Source organism: Panonychus citri, unplaced genomic scaffold (genome assembly GCF_014898815.1).
Source record: "Panonychus citri isolate SS breed McGregor unplaced genomic scaffold, ASM1489881v1 Contig00113, whole genome shotgun sequence".
Lineage (NCBI taxonomy): Eukaryota > Metazoa > Arthropoda > Arachnida > Trombidiformes > Tetranychidae > Panonychus > Panonychus citri.
Window position 1 is genome coordinate 58,134 of NW_026515518.1, and position 20,123 is coordinate 78,256.

The 20,123-nt window shown below is 29.2% G+C and overlaps 1 protein-coding gene and 2 long non-coding RNA genes across 4 annotated transcripts in view; 2 read left to right on the plus strand and 1 right to left on the minus strand.

Moving 5' to 3' along the window:
* The window catches only part of LOC128389988 (G-protein coupled receptor dmsr-1-like), a 46,435-nt gene that overhangs the window by 6,918 nt on the left and 19,394 nt on the right, over nt 1–20,123 (minus strand). The window lies entirely within an intron of this gene.
* On the plus strand, nt 483–4,527 carry LOC128389991 (uncharacterized). Of its 2 annotated transcripts, none has more exons than XR_008325557.1 (5): nt 483–763; nt 880–1,019; nt 1,161–2,033; nt 2,168–2,615; nt 2,755–4,527. It is a non-coding gene; the product is annotated as an uncharacterized LOC128389991 (long non-coding RNA). The 2 variants fall into 2 exon arrangements; XR_008325558.1 differs by having other exon boundaries at nt 1,470–2,033.
* Nucleotides 16,091–17,012, plus strand: LOC128389992 (uncharacterized). Its single transcript, XR_008325559.1, has 3 exons — nt 16,091–16,205; nt 16,275–16,401; nt 16,524–17,012. It is a non-coding gene; the product is annotated as an uncharacterized LOC128389992 (long non-coding RNA).

Genomic DNA, 20,123 nt, shown 5'->3' on the forward strand with positions numbered 1-20,123 from the left:
CTGGAGAAATGAATTTGATTGATATTTGATTATTTTGCCGGAAATTAGATTTTGTTTGACTTGATATGTTGTTGATTCGTTGGTGAATTGGATTGTAATAAATGATGATTATTGTGATGATGTTGATGATGAGGATGATTTAACATTGAAAGTTCATGATGATCTTGAATAAAACTCTGAATCCTCATGGGTGAAATTGTGATTGTCTGTTGAACATCAAACCATTGGACTGGTAACATAAATACACTTTTGATAACCTCGTTGATTACTGAGCAAAGTTACAACAATATATCACAGTTTAGAATAACAATCAATAAAAATGCGATGTTAATGTTAATTGTTGAAAGTTATTATTAGTTAACTTGAAGTTAATCAAATTTGATTGATTCCCTTTTTGATTGTAACAACAAACGCGAAAACAACAATCAGACTAATCAACCATAGGAAACGAGCGTAACCATCGTTTACCCTTAGAGCAATTGATTAACTGTAACAAATTTACCTTTAACAATCAACAATCAACAATCAACAATCAAAAATCTTTCGTATGATTAACAATTGAAAACAACTTTTCGTTCCACTGTCTTTTTCTCTGTCTACATTTCGACCATTGATTTAAGACAAACAATCGAAAAGGTAAACATTTAAATCAGTTGAAAATTCATTTTCTCCACTAAATCATGTTAATCACTTTCTCTCTTATTCTCTTCTTTAATTGTGATTACTTTTAATTGTTCCTCTTGTTAAAGTGCTTCTTATAAAGGTAAGTAAATCTTTGATTAATCTCTAATTTCTGTTAATTTAATTCGATTCATCTCATGATGTTTACATTTTATTTTCTCTTTGTTTCCATTTTATGTTTTGTTTTTCTTTCCATAGGATAACATGTGATATATTTTTCCCTTTGGAATTAATATTTTCTTTCCTATTCTAAAGGTAATTTAACCAGATTAACAAGGTGTATTCTTTGTTGTATTATTGTTAAAGAAAAGCTGAGTAATTAACGGTAACTTAATCAGGTAAGTGTATTAAAAAAGCCAAACAAAACAATTAACTGCAACATAATTTTCATCTTACATTTATGATTTGATTCATTTGCCATTTCTCAAAATTAATCTTGATGTTTGTTATCCCTTTTTATTTGTATTAATCTAATCCAGTGATTTAGTAATTATTATTACCAGCTATTAACAGACAACCTGAGTATTCCCATGTTTAACTACCAATAATCCTGACTAACCAACAATTAAGTTAACCTCAAGTGTTTCCAATTGGTGGTATTTACAATTAATCGGTGTCAAGCTCACCTGTTAACCTGCCAAAGTCATCAAGCTAATTTGCTCCTTAATCCTTTCTCTTGATTCATCTTAATCTCTTGATTTGCAATCAACATTATCATCTCTATATTTCTAAATGATTGAAGTGACCATTTCCTTTTCTAACTTGTCCATCATCTCTCAATATATTAGATCACTTTGCTGGTCATTGGTCAAAGAAAATCAAAGTGAATGTTATTATCAAACCAGAGAAACACTGAATGGATTGAGGAGAGAGAGAGAGAAGAGGAAATGGAATAAAAGAATATAACTTTTTCTCTTCTTCTAAATGACCATTGGACTAAAGTGGACACCAGGAAGATTGAGAGATGAAAAGGTGAAAGGTGGTTATTAAAAAGTGACGAAAATACTGGATCAAGGAAAAGATAATACATAATATAAGATTGGAATTGACATGTTGTTGCTTTAGTAATTCAACGAGAAGAATGGAAGAAAATTTCCTGGGACAGAATTTGATGGAAAACATGATGAAAACTCTTCTTTCCATATATTCTCGGTGTGTCTCATTCTTATCCCTCAATAACATGATCATCACCACCACCAAGAAATTCACCTTCATCACTTGAAATACTTTATCCATCTTCTTATTATTATAACAAGAAGATCATCACCAACTCATTCAATTTTTTTTCTCTCTCTCTCTCTCTTCCCAATCCCATGAAACTGTCTCTTCAAGTGTCTCTCATTTAATATCAGGTAAAGAAAAAAAAACTTCAATTTTCTCATCTTCCTCTTTGATCTTACATATTACAAGGGAAGAAGAAAAAATTGACAATAAGCTCGAAAAGATCTCAATCGATTATACAATTTTTTTTTCTATTCTCTTGCAGATCATCTGATTTTCTGAGAATCTTCAACGTCAACCTTTTGAAGTTTATGATTTGCTAACCTAACGGATGTGGAACTCAAAGGAAAAACCATTATCGAGTATATTATTACATCGAAGTGTAATATTGCCTGATATTCCTTTCAACTGTGATACATATATACAAGAAACTCCCTTTGAAGAGAGAGAGAGAGAGAGAGAGGAAGGAGAAGATGAAAAAAAGTATTATATGGATCAATGATAAACATGGTAAAAGTTGATCTGAAATTCTTGCTACATCAATCATCAAATTCCCGAAAGGTTAACCAATATAAGGCCACAGGTTAAATTTCATAAGGCACATTACGATGAGTGTGTTAACCGTTATATTTGCATATAAACGAGAAATTATATTTTTCCCTCCAACGAGTTGGATTCATCGTGGTTCTGTCAATTGATAGTTTCCATTTGAGGTGGTTACTTAAAATTCACTGAGAAAATTTTTCACTCTCTTGACAAGTGATGATTGAATATGGAATGAGTTTTTCATGATTGTTTTCTATTTCTTTTTTTGCTCTCTCTCTCTCTCTCGCTCGTTATATTTTTCTTCAGATTCATGATTATGGTTATTGGATAAAATCAAATTAAGGATTAAGATTGAATTGGACTCATTTTAAATTCAAATGGACTGAAAAATCATTGGATGAACATGATTAAACTTTACCGGTTGAGGAAAAAGTTAAATGGTTCAAGGATATGATTTCCCTTTGGTTTCAAGTTAAATATCACCACGGAGAGAGAAAAGGGAGAAAGTGATCAATTAATGAGTTTGTTGTTTTCATCATGGAAATTATTATGATGCTTGAATTACCTATTGGCTAGTTGACTGACCATGAATTAATGAATCATTCGTTTCAATTCCTTTGACAATTGCCTGATCTCTTATCCCTCTTTTCCGCTCTTATCCTTTTTAGTCAGTTCTAAATGATGAGTTTATCATGCAAACTCTTGTAATGGAAAGTGAAAAGATGATGATTATGAACATCATCATCATCATCATCAACACCTACAATATCCATAATATTGATCACCATCATCATCACTACCTTCAATTAGTTAACTTTAATTTCATCATCAAACAAACTCTTTGCATGGCGGATATACAAGTTCAAGAATTGACAGTTAATTTAGTATTCTATTAATCGTAATGGACAAAATGTCGCAGACTACGGATATTTATTGATTGGTTAAATTACTTTACAACGACAAGAACTATTTTGTTTTTGATCCTCGAAAGGAAGGAAAATGTCCAAGTAACAAAAAAAAATTTCTATTCTTTTTTTTGTTGTAATGATGTTTTCGAAATATACCTTTTGAAGATACACAAAGAATGATAGAGATAAAAACATCATGTCATAATCATGATGATGATGAGAATATCATGATGACAATGATTGTATTGTTTTTCTCTGCAGTTTTCCTTTAATGACCAAGAGTAAAGCGTAAATTCAAGTATTGGGGAAAAGTGATGAGGATAAACAAGACACCAAAGATACCAAAGGAAAAATTATTTGAAACTTCACTCAGGGTGAAGAGGAAGATGATGAAAGAAGGATGAAAACAAGATGACAAATGAAATCCAGCAACTTGGATGCCTTGTTGATTTTTTTTGTTGATTCATTGGATCCATCGACCGATCAAGTGGAAAATTAATCCATTCTACCTGGCTTGGTTTCTTTCAATCAGTCTTCACAAACACACACACACACTCACACATTCACACAACACTTACAGTAAACAAAAATGTGACGAAATTTATTTACATTTGATCATTGATCCAAAGATGATGAGGATGGAGATAGAAAGATGAAACAAGCGGATGGATCAAGAGAGAGAGAGCGAGAAAAGAAACAAGATGAAACATTGAAGAGAAGATGAAAGTACAAGTGTATCCAATGAAAGAAAAGAAAGAGAAACTAAATGTTCACCATGGTGATGATGATGATGATAATTATGTGAAGACAATAGTATATCAAAGTTTGGAATTACTCGAAAAAAAACTGGACAAAGAACGAGAAAAGTTTCATCGACCAAAATGGAAACAGCTTATGGAAACATAGAATAATGAATTTCGAGAAAGATTCTGAACCATTTTCGGTGTAACAATTTACTTTTTTCTCGTTTCTTCCTAAAAGATTCACCTTCATGATGATCAGTGATGTTTACTCAGTATTCGGGATGAAGATGATACCACAAGAGTGAGAGAGAGAGAGAGAGAGAGAGAGAGAGAGAGAGAGAGAGAGAGAGATGGAAACAATAACAATATTTTAATGGATGATAATCAGTTGAATTTCATCAACATTTAACATTATCATGGTGCTGATGATTAAAGTGTATTATTTAATAATAATTGGGAATCTATTTCCATGCAATTATTATTATTGTCTCGAAAGGTGAATGTATGTTTTTCCCAGAGATTAATCTTGAAATCGCCATTGATTGTGTTTCTGTCAATATTTACAGTTATATTCCCACTCCCACCTTACCTTCACCTCCCACCCATTCCATCAATGGTATTAATTTAATCTATTGTTGTCTCGTTGATTGTTTTCCTCATCATCTTTAACACATCATCTCAACACCAATGAGACCAATCATTCCAACTGATTGTAGATTAGTTAATTGGTGATTATCGTGATTGTTTTGACAATTAATTCTTGTATGATAACATTTAATTTGCTACTCTCATTTACCTGAGACCATCTTATGAATCTAAATTAACTTGATTACACATTCAGACTGAGATTATTTAGATTGTCATGAGATTTTGTTTTCCATTATCATCATGTTGATCTGTAATTATCGTTTTCTCCCAATCAACATGATCACCATTCTGTATATACTGTTTAATGGTCAATCTTTGGATTAGTTTGCTGATTATACTCTTGATTATGTTTACTCTTAGTACATGGACTATTATCGTTAACAATTTATTAACTATCCTTTTGTGACAATTAAACTTATTGGCTTAATTTTTGTTCCAAGTAGTTAGTATTTCCAGCGGGAATATTAAACTTTATTCTGATTCAGTTGTCGACTGATAATGAAATATACTCCCTTCAGTTAACTTGATTTGTTAATGAGACAAGAGGAAGACATGAAGAGGAGTGGAAATAGATGAAGAAGTGGGAAGGATGGAGGTGGAAACTGAGCCGAAGGAGGTAAAACAATCAAGAGAGAGAGAGAGAGAGAGACAAGAGTCCTTAATAAATTAATTTTTTTTCTTCTCCATCAATTGAAGATTCAGAAAATCAAACAATGGATAAGAGATAATTGGAGATCTCTTGAAATTATCTAAAAATATATTCATGAACAAGGAAAAACACAAAGTTCAATATGGAAAAAGGTACAAAAAAAGTTCAATTCAACGAATCAAATTAATTTTAATTGTTTAGAGAATAGAAAAAAAAACTTCCACCGTTACAATAGCACGAAGATCAGGGTAATCGTTATACAGGGAGACCATGGATTCTGATGAAAGGCATCAAATACACAATATATAGTGTGTGGAATGAGTTAAACAAAGAGAGATGAAGATCTGAACTGAGTTCAGGGTGAAATTTTTCATGAAAAAAATGTAAACAATGAATCAAATATCAATAAATTGGAGGCTGTCAAATTAAACAACTTCATCAATCAACAATCATTTTGATGATTAAAAAAAGTATCACCATCTTCAAGAAAACAGCAACAATCAATTTGTTACATTGACTACATGGGGAAGTTATGAAAAACTAATCCCAACAATCATCATGAAATCATAATATTTATTAACGATCAATGTACAGAGTGGATTGTAAATGAATCATTTTCAGTCCACTCTGTATTCTGATGAGAGTTTAAATTTATATTTATAAGATAGAAAATGTCATCAAATCAAATCAAATCAAATCAAATTGGTTATAACTATCACTTTGATCAATTAATTGATTTACCATCAAATTGATAAGGTAACATACTGTCCAGAATAATAATTTAATAGTAAATTGTTAAAGAGGAACAGGAATCAAATTTGATTGTAACATCAACGATTATCAATATTAACCAGTGAAATATAATCAACATCATCTTAAACGTTAATTTAATTATATCATCAACTTTGAATAGTTGAAATCGCCAAGTCCAATGATATAATAAATCATTGATAAATCAATAATCAATAATCAATAAATGATTGTCCATTTGTGTAAAATTGATTGTTAAATCAATCAAATATTTGTTGGTTGTTTCAACAATTAGCTTAATTGTTTGTTATCCATTAACATTTAAATCTGATTTGAATTGTAATAGTTTGGTAAATTATCGGAAAGTAATTTGATCCTAACAATTTGATTATTTGATTTGAAATGAACTTTAATTTGTTTAAATGATAATTGTGATTAACATGAAAAGGAAACAAATTATTTAAATCAAATTAGATGTTAATTGATCAAAGAAAATCAATTTATTATCATGATAATAACTCAATCAAAAAGTTTTATCAACAATTTAAATTGTTAATTTTTTTTCCATCTATTATTGTGTATAAATCAATTTGATTACGAGATTTAATCAGGTAACAATTAATTGCTTTACATAAATCATCAAGTATATTGATTTAATTAGCAATTAATTTTCTGTCCGGTTCTAATTAATTTGTTTACGGTTAACAATTAACTTGAAATGAAGTTCATTGATCTTCAATAAAAAACATAGTTAATTGTTTATTGTTGATCGTTAATTAAATCAACTGTAACTGGATATCTTGAATATTTAACTAGTTAATTACCTGTGATTTAAGCTGAAAACAATTAAACCAGCATTAAAACAAGTAACTCATTTAAATTGTAAGAAGCAAATTAAATGGTAATTATAAAAATCTAATCAATACTTGAACTTGAATTGTTTTCATGATAATTATGGTGATTAACATTCAAATTGAATCAATCTAATTATATGAGGGTTTATTGATTGGTTAATCAACGTAATTAATATTAAGCCCAAAGGGATAATTGGATTCTTGTTTCAACAATCAAATCAAAGGTTAATCTGAAAGGTGAACAAAAAAGTTCTGATTGTAAGAATTTTGATTTGAAAAGAAAACTTTTGTTATCAACTCGCCTCGAAATTGTATTGATTTAGAACTTTTCGAATTCAGATCATGATCTCGAATTGAACGATTTCACCTTATCTTTTATTCTCAGGGAATGATAAAGTAACAGTTCCAATAGAGTTGGAAACAAGAAAGAAAGCAAGAGTGAGAGAGAGAGAGAGAGAGATGGGGGTAGAGATTGATGAAAATTTCGAAACTCACAATTCGTTGATTGTTAACATTAAAACGATATGAAAGATGAAGATAAGGATGATAATGGTGATAAATATAAAGAGTAAACTTATCGCTTCAAGGCTTTGTAATGGAAGGAAAAAATGTCTCCAATAATATTACATAAATATGAAGATAATGTGATAACTTGGGGAGCCAAATAAAAAGTTCTGAAAATCTTGAAATCGAATCGCATCCAGAGGTGTGAATGATGAATCTATGAGTGTATTTGAATTCTATTATTTATAGAAGAAGAAGATGATGATTATGACGATGGTTTGTCTTCATTTGTATTGGATTAAGACAACGAGAGTTTATTTGAGAAGATGATTAAATTCTGATGATAAAACAACCAAATAAATTGAATTGAAAACGATGACGAGAATGAATTAAGATAAACAATTGAAACATCAACTCGATGGTGAAAATTGTTACTTGAAATATTCAGTAACTGATAAAATAATAAGAGTGTGAAAAATAAATCTAATTCTGAGAGTTGTTTCCATGTATATGTTGTTTATCAGCTCTTTTCTCACTAAATGAATTCTAATATCATGAAGTTTAAGGTAACCTAAATAATAATAGTGTCTCTTTTGTTACTCTAACTCATACTCAGGGTGTTTAATGATGTATGAACATCATGCTACATGTATTCTCCATGATGAGGGTATTCAGATGAGATGATCTTTTTACATCTACACTAACTGACACCAGGATGATGATGATAATCAGTGAGATGTCAACGATAATCAGTTAATTGGAATACCAAACATTTGCAATCTGGAATAATTTTTTTACACATATTTTGAAATATTCTCAATTTACAGAACCTGAAATAATTCCTGTGAATTCAGGATAATATTGAAACGAGGAAAAGTTCATGATGAGAGAGAAAAAGTTCTGAATAGCCAGTAACCAAACGAATATAAAAAGATAACTATTTATTCATCTTAGGATGATGATCAATCAAAACTTTGACAGATTAATTTCTCATCCACCTTTTAACCAAAATCCGTCAGAATTCATGGAAATGTTGATTCAGAATCTAATTCGTAGGAATGAATAGAGAAAAATTCTTCTTTCATCGATTTCTCTCTCTTTCTTTCTTTTTCTTCCAGAATTCAGATTAACAGGGGGATAAGTAGGCGGTTGATGAAACATAACCTAGTTTATTGAAAACTTCTGACCAAGAATTGAGATTCTGAAAAGTAATGAACTTAAGGGCCTATTGTTTTCACAAAGGTGTGTTTTCAGTGGGTGGGGAAGAGGTTCAGTTCCTCCCTGTTCAGGAAGCTGGATGAAAACCAGAATTTTGTTATCAAAAGAAAAACTCAAAGCTCTGATTCCATCAATCAAATTAACGTTTGTTAGACTATTATATTTTTTTTCATTGCTTCTTGTTCATGGTAACATATTAATAATATTGTGAACCTGGAAATGAATATATAATCAAATCTTGTTATTGTTTTCAGAGTTACTATTAATATCTTGGAATTTATTTACTTCCATCCCCTGAATATCATCACCAGTATCACAAATTTCAACAGATTAATAAAGATTCTGGTGAGTGATAATTTCATTATAATCTAGAACTTTCTCTCTCTCTCTCTCTCTCTCTTCACCTCCACAGGTAAAAATTCATGATTAAAGATCATCATATGTTCAAGGTTACAGAACCTCTGAATCCTCATGAACTTGTGATTACATTATTATAGATTAATAAATTATCATTTATTATTATTTATGATAATTTAAGTTGATTGTTGAAAATAATATTATTCATGATTTAGCCTGATTGTTATGGTTTGGTAAACAATCATTTGATTCAACCTCTTGCAATGATTGTTTTTATTTTTCTGTGACAAATTGCTGATCATTAACAATGAAACAATCAACAAATATAATGATTACTATGATATTAACAGTTATTATATTAAAGATAATTATTTATTAATCGTTTGATTGTAACAATTAAATTAAAGGTTTAGCAGTTTTCATGTTTCAACATTACAGTCCAATAAATCAATAGCTTATGAAGCTTGATTGTTGATCAATCATTAATTTCACTTTCATTCAATTGATTAACTTACAATTTCTTGATTCATACTTGGTAATCAATGAGCATCATCATCATCATCATCATCATCATCATCATCATCATCATTATCATTAATGTTGCAAATCTTTATATTAACAATCAATGATTTCTCATGATTATCATTTCTTGGATCAAGATTCAAATGATTAAATCATTGATTAAAAGGCAAGAATTCATTTATGTATCAATGATCTTGATTATCATTAATATAAATAGACAAATAAATTGTTATTAACTTTTATTTTCCTTTATCCAGATCAAAATGAGAAACAATTTATTCACCATTAATGACACTCATAGAAAAACAATCAACATTTTCATCAAATTGATGTATTCACGACAATGATTCACTGATAATCATTAGGAATCATTTGATTAATATAATAACAATAATATCAAACGATTCATTGATTTTCACTATCATAATCAACTCATGAAATGCTGGTAACCATGGTAACGTTTTCTACGGAAAAGATTAAATCTGTAAGATAAAAAAAAAGCAATGATAAGAATATCGTATAATATTAGAAAGGTTAGAACTCGAGGAGAAAAAAGTTCGTATCAGATTTATTGTTTTGTTTTCTCCTTTCGAAATCAGAATAAACAAATAATCTTCGATCGATTGTGAAAATTAATCAAAAAGTTCTCGATAAACATTTTGATTCTTCCAATGAACTTTATCGTTCAGTTTTCTCATTGATTCTTTATCATGTTTGTTGATTAAAATTTTTAAATTTCCAGAATGAAATTTAAGAAAATTTCAACTCGAAAAATTGTCTATAAACTTTTCTACTCGAATTTAATTAATAGCCGCTGGTTATTTACTCGAACCATTGTGATAAAAGGTTATCAGAAAACGATTAAATCATCAATTGTTAACAATTTAATTCGCCGATTTAATGATGGAAAATAATAATCAGTTGAAAGAAAAAGAAAAAAAGTTATTATTACTTTTGAAACTCGAATTAGAACTTTTATTTTTTTTTATATTTCATTCGAACTTGATTGAGTTCGATTTCGATGTAAACTTTTATTATTACAATCTAATTGTACTTTAATTCAATAGAAGGTTAATTTAATTGTTGGTTGATTCTAAATGTATGTTATTATTAATGATTAGCAATCAAAGAAGAAAATGAAATTATTGTTAATTGTTTGTCTTGAGAAAACTTTTTTCTCCCTTAATTTAAAACTAATTGTAATTCAATTAGTTTACAATTTATCGTATAACTTTTCATCCAATTCATGTTAGTTTATCATTAAACTAACATTTAGTTAATCACAATTGTTTAACACGCATGTTAATCATCAATTGATTGTTAATCATAAGCAATGTTAAAACTTGATTAATGATCACCATTGAGTCTAATTGTTGTAATAACATTGTAATCATAACTGTTATTTCAATTTAATCAATGGTAATTTATATATAATAACGTTAATCATCATTATGATTGTCGAGTTAATTGTTGATATTTTTTTTCTTCACATTGTGATTCTAATTAATTAGTAAATTAATTTCAATTATCGTTGAAATGTGATTTTAATTCATTCAAACTACACGATAGTTTTTAATTTAACTCTGAGATTTAATCAAAATTAACTAGCATCAAATTTTATTAATTTAATTACCAATTGTTGTGATTAATGAGACACAAAGATTAACACAATCATGTTGATTTCCATCACAATTACAGTTGATTGTGATTAGTTAAGGGTTGCAAATAAAACGTTAATTGTTTGACTTTTACAGTGTAAACTTTTTATTATTATACTGGTGATTGTATTTAATGATTAGTACTGATAGTTTGTTAATTGTCATCAAATTGGCACAATTAACATGGTTCAAAATTAGGTAAACAAATTTACCTTTATGTTTACTAAATCATGATTGATTAACGTTCCTTAATAATTGCCTGACAATTTACCGTAAATTGGATAACATTGTGATTTAATTGTTGATATAACAAATTGTAACAATTTAAAATCAAGGCAACAATCAAAACATTGAAAATAAAGTCTCATGTATTTCATGCTTTGCTATAATTAAGTTAATTGTCGTTGATGGTTCATTATTATTATCATGGTATACAAAAGGTTACACAATTAACTTTGAATATCACATTATTTGATATAAAAGTTTGGTTTACAATTAATTAATTGTTAGCTAATTAGATGGCAGGAAGAAGAAGGTAAATTAAATTAGCCATATTAAGAAGGTGAAATATAATCATCAATCATTAACCTAATCATCTTGGAAGATTGAATCTTAAATTATGTTGATTAAATGTCAGCTGATCATAACACCTTGATAAAAAGTTAATTGTCAAGATGATTAAGTTGATGGATTGATTAAATTGTTCCTTGATTAATCGTAATTGTTGAGAAAGAAGAGAGAGAGAGAGATAAAGGTAAATAGAAAAGGTGAAAATAAATTGTTCTAGAAAATCTAATTGATTGAATTGACAAACAATCAAATTAGATTTAAGGGAAACTGTGGGTTGGTGATGGCAGAGATTGATTGTGTTAACAATAAGATGAATTGAATACAATTAACTAAAGTTGATTGTAGAAGGACAGTAAACATTTATAGCTAATTGTTTACTTTAATTAGCTTCGATTCCAAGCAATTGATACAATTGATGGAGATACGGGATTGGATTCAGAATTAAGTTCATCTTCCTCGTTTCTCTCTCTCTCTCTCTCTCTCTCTCTCTCTCTCTCTGTTATTTATCTACAGCTGATCTTTTTCTCTGTCAACAAGTGGACAACTAAATAACAGAGAGAAAAATAAATTACATTTATAATCAATCCATGTAACTAACCATGTAAAAGTTGAGTTATATCGGATGGAATTATCGTTTTATATGACTGGTTAGCAGAATCTTGTGTTTTTTTCTTACAGAATTTCTTGTATTCTCAGTGTCTTTAGCATATTATTCTCGTCATTCTTGGAATACTCTTATTCTTCAGGATTTCTTTTCTCAGTTCTCTTCTTTTTTTCCCTTCCTCTTATGCATATCCATCCTCTTTACACGTTCCATCCAATGGATTATAACAGTTGAAGAGAAACATATGATGAGGGAAACGTTTCTTTTCCATGGTATTATGGATATGATCAAGAATTTTAAAGTATTACATGTAAAAAGAAGATGAAAGATGAAGGAGAAAAGTGTGATGATGATGCTAAATAAATAATGTTGAAAGAGAAATTCTGTAAAAAGAATTCATGATAATTTTATATGTGTAGGGAAGAGAATGTTTCGAAAGGACATTTGCTCATGAGGATTTTCAATACTTCTTTTTTCAAAGATAACCTATTATTTTATTTATCATATCAACTCTTTACTCCTCGTCTTGGCTTTCATTTGGTCCAAAATAATTTTCTCCTCTGTTCCATTATTATTATCATCATTATTACTGGTTTTCTTTTACTCGATATCCTCCAATTCTTCATGGATTTTGGGTGTTCAATGTGAATGTCAATTGATTTACACTTTGTGAAGATGAAGAGACAACTTAATATGTGGTAATAGAAACAGAAGAAGAATATTTCAATTCATCAAATGTAACCATCTTCTTAATACTGATCAAGTTTCTTTCTTTCCAATGGCTTTGGTATTATAATCTTTTTCTTTTCCATATTGGTGGGTATTCTCATTCTTTCAGATATTAAAGTAATAATAATAACCGGAACGTTATGATTAACACATGAGATTTGATGAACATCAAGTAACAAAATTACACACAAGATAAATGAAGGTTAGAATAGTGATTTGATCAATTGTTTACCATGAAACAAGAATGGAGAAAATGGATTTTTAAAAAATTCCAACTTGATTTGAATCAAATGATGTATTAGCAAAATATTAGAGCAAAAATATATACCTAAGGCTTACACAAAGAGTTATTATGCTGAGACTTATGAGAAGATTCAAAAACTGAGCTGAATTACCATGGTTAAAGAGTTTACCGTTGATAATGATACAGATCAATTTACAATCATTTGTTTGACATCAAAATTGATGGAAAACCTTAATTGATGATGATGATCAATGAACTGGAAAGTCATTAACTCACATTCAGTTTAGGTTTTTTATTTATGTAGTTTTCATATTAAATATAAAGAGTATCACGGAGACAATTTAATTATCTGATCAATTTTCAGGGAAATTAATAAACACTTGGGTATAAATAGAGAAACAAAATTATCTCAAAAGTGAACAAATTGATTAATTAAATTTTAAAGACTAAAAAAGGAAGCAATTGAGAAATGATATATCAATGAAAATAGAGTGAAAAATTTTGAGAGAAATTAGAAATTCACAAGAAACATCAAGTTTATCTTAACGAAAATTCCTTTGCAATTCTATACCGACGTTTCAGTTAAATATACCTATTTTTGGCGGTTTATTAGCCCTGAACTATGAATATTAGGGTTACATGTATGAGCTTAGGACAATTAGATAGAGAAAATGTGAAATTTGTTTGGCCATAACAAATGATATGAAAAGATAATATCTCGTGAACTCTATCAAGCGAACAGCTCTGAGCCAACTTTCTGAACCAAATTTTTATGTTGGTTTTTGGTTATATTATATACAGGGCGTTTTTTATCCACTAAGGCTATTTTGCTATCTCCAGAATAAAAGTCATGTGAATGTCAGACTTGACCAGAGGACTGAATAGAATTGAACCACTCGATCCTACGATTATCAAGGTCATTGGGGTCATTTCCCGAAGGACACACTGAAAGGTCTTCATGTGAAAGAGCAACTCAAATTACCCTCTCACATTTTATTTTGAGTGTCTGATGTGTAAGTTTTACATGAAATATAAAAATGTAAGCCTGATCCAGTATTTTTGCAAAAATTTCATAATAATTAAGCTCGTAAGGGAATATTTTGATAAATTATTTCAAAGGCAAAGTTGAAGTTAGTGAGATTTCAAAATTAAAAATTATGATCAACACGTTTTTTGGTTGTCGAAAGAAAAGAAAAGGTAGAAATTAGAACCATGTTGAGAAGGAAAAAGTTACACCATTAAAATGGAGCTTAAATTCAAAATCATCACTCATGATGAATAAGCGTGGAATGACCATCAATTGACCTTGAAACGTGTCCTTTTCCAATGAGTTAAATGACCTTGATCTCTTAATATGATTTATTGAGTATCGCTTAAATCATTGTCTTCCAAGTCTTGAGTCTCTAGGACTTATAATTGCTGAGAAAGTTGTCAAAACATCGACATTCTATTAAAATATTTGAATTTCATTCAGCCTAATACATCTCAAGATTCTCAAGATAATGAAATCAATCAAATTGCTGATATAGTTGATCTTCCCAATAAAAAAACAATATCTATCTGAATACGATAACGTTAGTCAGATTCTACGAAATCTTATCGATGTTGTTGACAAAATGAAGTCTTTAATCATAAGGCAAAGTACAAAAAATCTCTCTGCCTTGAAAAATGTACCATTAGTAGATAATTTTCGCTTTTTCCAATAAATCGAGAATCAATAAACATATTGATTCTTCAGCCATTAATTTCATTTTCTTTGATGAATTTTCGTCTTAATAAATCAAAACCGACTCAATGTTGATTCATGGCCGTTCAAAAACGGTCAAAAAAGAGTCAAAATCATTCATCTTTGAGTCAATTTAACTCAAGTAATTTGAATAACTATTGACTCTCTTTTGATTAATTTTAGTAAATAGTCAAAACTAATCAAAATAAGAGTCAAATACACTCAGAAATGAGTCAAATCTCATCAAACGACATCGACTCTCTAAGGAGTAAAAATGTCCCATCCACCTTGTTTTTTGACTCTCATGACTCTTTACTGTTGATTGGGATTTCTTTGTAATAATCATCATTTTTGCAGAGGACTATTGTTAAAGATTTTTAACGATTTGAATTTTTTTCTACTTTCCCGTTTTAATTTATCCTATCTGTTTACCAGACCCGTTTAACATTCGACCACTTGGCTTCAAGAATTTTCATTAACCGATTGTTTAGTTCTGTCATGAAAGGCATGTAAGAATGTAATGATTTACTCAGTTGCATGTGATGAAATGCCCATGGTTAAAAAGTTAACGTAATCAAATCATCGATAATTATTTGTTATGATTGATTAAGATGATTTTCTTTCCCTTCTGGTTAATCTAATATAGCATTTTGGTTAAGTATCTTTTCATTTTGTTCCTATTGTTTCAAATGTTACTTGATATTTATTTAGGTTTTCTTCAACTTAGTGATTGATTGTTACAATTGCAAGTGAATCTGATTCTTGATTAGATTACAAAATAATCAATGTTTCATTTCATTTATTCAACAATATCAACAGAGAGAAGCAAAAAACTGTTTATAAAGTCAATCGATCCTGGAAACACAATCGTAGATATTTTTCTCTCTCTCTCTCACCTCACTAGATACACGATTATTTATATTCTCTTTCAGTAAATCCAAAGAATATTTTTTTCTTCTTTCCATTCTTTAAGATTTAGCAGAGATTCTCCAGTCTATTTGATTCAACAACGAACAATTCCCGTTATAAGAAAATAATGTTTCTTTTGTGTCTATTTCATGATCCATCAAAAGGTAAGCAACAATTGGAAAATGAAAACAAAATCTCTAACTAAATACTCAACATCTCTTTCTCACCTACAGGTAACTAAAAAGAATCAAATTGTTTTCAAGTTGAGCATCAATAACAATCACTTTCAATTCGATAACTATTTAAGATTCTGTGCTACCTGAAAGTGTTTCATGTCACATCGAATCTAAGGAATCAAAAGTAAGAAAGTTGGCAAAACCTATTGACTTTTGTTTCTATTTAAAAACTCAAATGTCATTCTTAGCATTGTGATTATTATATTTTCTTAGAGAGAATCTTTTTTTTCTCTCTCATATCGACAGTTTTCCTGCGTAACATCAACATAATCAACTTTTGTCAAACCTGTCAAATCGTTTTTATAATATAACAAAGTTATCATGCCAACGAATGTATAAAAAACTGGGAGTGATGATTGATTACCTTGGATAGTTGGTCAATAACGGTAGTTTTTTATGAGAAAATCTTTAAGCCATGCTGATAGTGGACAATTGAAGAGGTGGTGATGGCAGAGAAGGTGGAAAAGTTGATCTTTTCAGTGTTAATAATGATAATTAATTAACTTGAATGGGTGCAGTTGAAGGCATTATCATCACATTGATGTGTCTTAATTGTTTGGAAAACCATCAAAATAACAAATCAACACGATTGTTAAAACTTACTAGGTAAATGCTATTAATAGTTATATCTGTTTAATCTGGTTGAATTTTTCTCAATTAGGATCAAATTAACATGCCTTAGGTTTAACAAGATAATGTTATGTTATGAGTTTAGTGGTAATATCACTTGATTGTTATTTATTCTGCTAATTATCTTAAGCTTAATTGTTGTTGCTTATAAATATTACCTTATTAATCTTATGCTGATTAGTATATAAGTTTGATGTAACATTTTCATTTCTCTCTTTCTCTATCTCAATAACTGTTGTTTCTTGATATTTTCTTTAGCATTCTCTATTGTATCATCATCATTACACTCACACATAAAAGATTATCTGGAAAAAGATTACAATCATTGTTTAGAAATAATCATTTCTTAACACATTTACCTTTTCATCAGGATTAAAGTGTATCAAAAGTACATCCAGATTAGTGAGAGGGAATTAAGTCAACACTCAACAAGGAAAAATGATACAATAAGGAAGGTGATACAATATAAAATAGAGGGAAAGAAATGAAGCAACAACGAAATTGATGGAATCTAATTTTAATCCAAACTGTCGAAACTAATTAAGACTAATGGTAGTCTAATTAGCGAATAATTTGCTAATGGAAAACATCATTTTTTAGATGGTATAATATTTATAATCTAAGTCAAGGTTATTATCTTCTCTGTGCTTTTAAAAAACTGATGCATTTCAAAGGATCAACAAACAAGGATACAAACATGAAGATAGACATCAAATGGATAAAAAATGAGAGAGAGGGAGAAAAGGAGAGAGAGAGAGAGATGGTGAGATGGTGAGATGGTGAGATGACTCTCATGGGTAATATTTACAAAGTAACTCACTAAAACTCACCTTTCTCTCTCTCTCTCTCCCTATCGTTCAGGTGTATTGCTATGGATATTGAATAGACAGAAACAATAGTTTGAATATTTTTCCACTACTTGATTATCCTGATTCACTCTTGATCGTGTTGCTTGTTGGTCCTGATTATGTTCATTTGAAACGTATTTAGATTCACTCTTGTAACCTTTTTCATCCATTATCCAGTTATCATCATCACCATTATCTATTTTCATTAGTTTTATTGGATATTTTTTGCTACTCTTTTCATGATAATAAAAATATTACTTTAGGTTAGTTATTATTTTATTACATTCGAGAAATACTTTCTTCTTTCTCGTTCTCTCCGGTTAATTATTAATTTATTTTAATTTATATTTTCCACAGATTCTGGTTTTTCATTCAATTCTCAAGTTTGAGTCAGGGTCAAGTGAAGATGTAATTCTAGCTGATTGTTGAACCATTAGATCAAATCTATTATTACGATTTTCTTAACTATCTTTCAACACTTACTATATATTGAATGTCTAATTATCACAATGGAATCAGTAGTTTCGATCACTAATCATCATCATCATGAAGTGAATGATGTATAAAAAAAAGAGCTTCATCAATCTATTCTCTCTCCTCTGGAATTATTATGATATAACGAAGTTGCTCTTCTATCATCATGATGATCATCCGGATGGTTGAAAGATGAAAACAAAAACAAAAACAGAACCAAAGAATCTTTCATCTTATTTATCTTCTCTCTCTCTATTTTCCTTATTCTTTGTTTTCTTCACCGTTAGGGATAACTTTCATGAGGAAGCCTGAGAAAAAAACTTTCAAGATATAACCAATCATCTGATGATCATTAAATTGCCTCCTTAACTACATAAAGAGGGAGAGAATAGAGAATCTGAAACTTGGATGGAAAAGAGAAGAAGAAAAAATCAAATGCATGATGATATAAAAAAGAAAACTTATTATTCGGAGGAATATGATTCCAAGCTGAACTATTTCCATCCAATTGTGACCACATCATGAAACTGATTCCAATGGCATTCATCCTGATAACAAGTTGCCTCATCATACTTATTATTATCTGTTTCCGTCTTAATTTAGTTCCAACTATTATTCAGTTGACTCTAAACTTAAAGGTTAACAAGACTTTCTCTTTGTAATTGTTTTACTTTTATCGTTACCCTGAAGATACCATGAAGTTCATTGATACAGTTTCTATTATTGAATAATGTCCACCAAGGAATCAGGAAACAATTAGCATTTGACCACCACAGGAAAAACCTTTTACTTTTTCTAAATCATTTTAATCAATCATCAAAATAGACAATCAAACTTAAAGGTTACTAATGGTGGAAATCAAGGTTAAATCATCTTCTAATTGTTTAGTAAATTAATTTCCTATTCAATTAACGAATCAATAACATTACTTTTAAATGTAATAACAATTAAAAACACTAAACATCAGTGTTTCTCTTACGAGTTGTTACAATTTAGCAAATTAATTGATTTTTTTGAACAATTTAACTCTCACCAATTCTTAATCATGTGTTTGATTTTCATTGTGTTACAATTTTTTTTTAATTAATTGTTAACTTTTAATGAGAATCTCTAATAAAATGATTTACTTTTCCTTCCTCAACAATCAATTGATTTGTTGTTAATCATTGAAGGAAAAGTGATTGAATTTTCTCAGCCGATTTTTAATTTAGTTTCTATTTGTTTTATAATTAACTGAATGAAAAGATTTCCTCTTATATTAGTTTGACTGATTAATTGATTCGCTGATTTTGGTGAATAAGATGTTGATCATTTTAGTTGATTGTTAAGAGAAATTCAAGGAATTCTTGGAATCTATCGGAATGATATTCTGTTGATAAGCTTAATCATTATTATCAACAAATATGATTCTAATCAATATTGATGATGATTAGAGTTAAAGCTCTGATGATAAAAAAAAGAGTAATTGGAATTGAAATACAACAGTAACATAGTAATTCATTGATTATTTTGAAGTCGAGTACATGAGAACCAGAACTTTTTTTCCAACTCTTTCAATCGATAATTAAAGGAGAAGATGGAAAATGATATTAACCATTAATAAAATCGTTAAAGAAAACGAGTAACAATGAACCAAAGTGAATGGAGATTCTCACAGGGAAAATGATTGAGGCGAAATCATCACCAACACCAACGATGAATCAATGAATAGTTAGGATGATAATCGAATCAGGGAAAAAGGAGAAATAAAAACAATGTTTTCTAATCAAATTCATTCAACCATTTGCAAGAATTTAAATTTACACCCTGAATAAGGATCAATACATGAATCTAAATACAATGAACTTTTTTTTCACAATTCACAAATCGATGAGATAATCAAGCGATGACACCC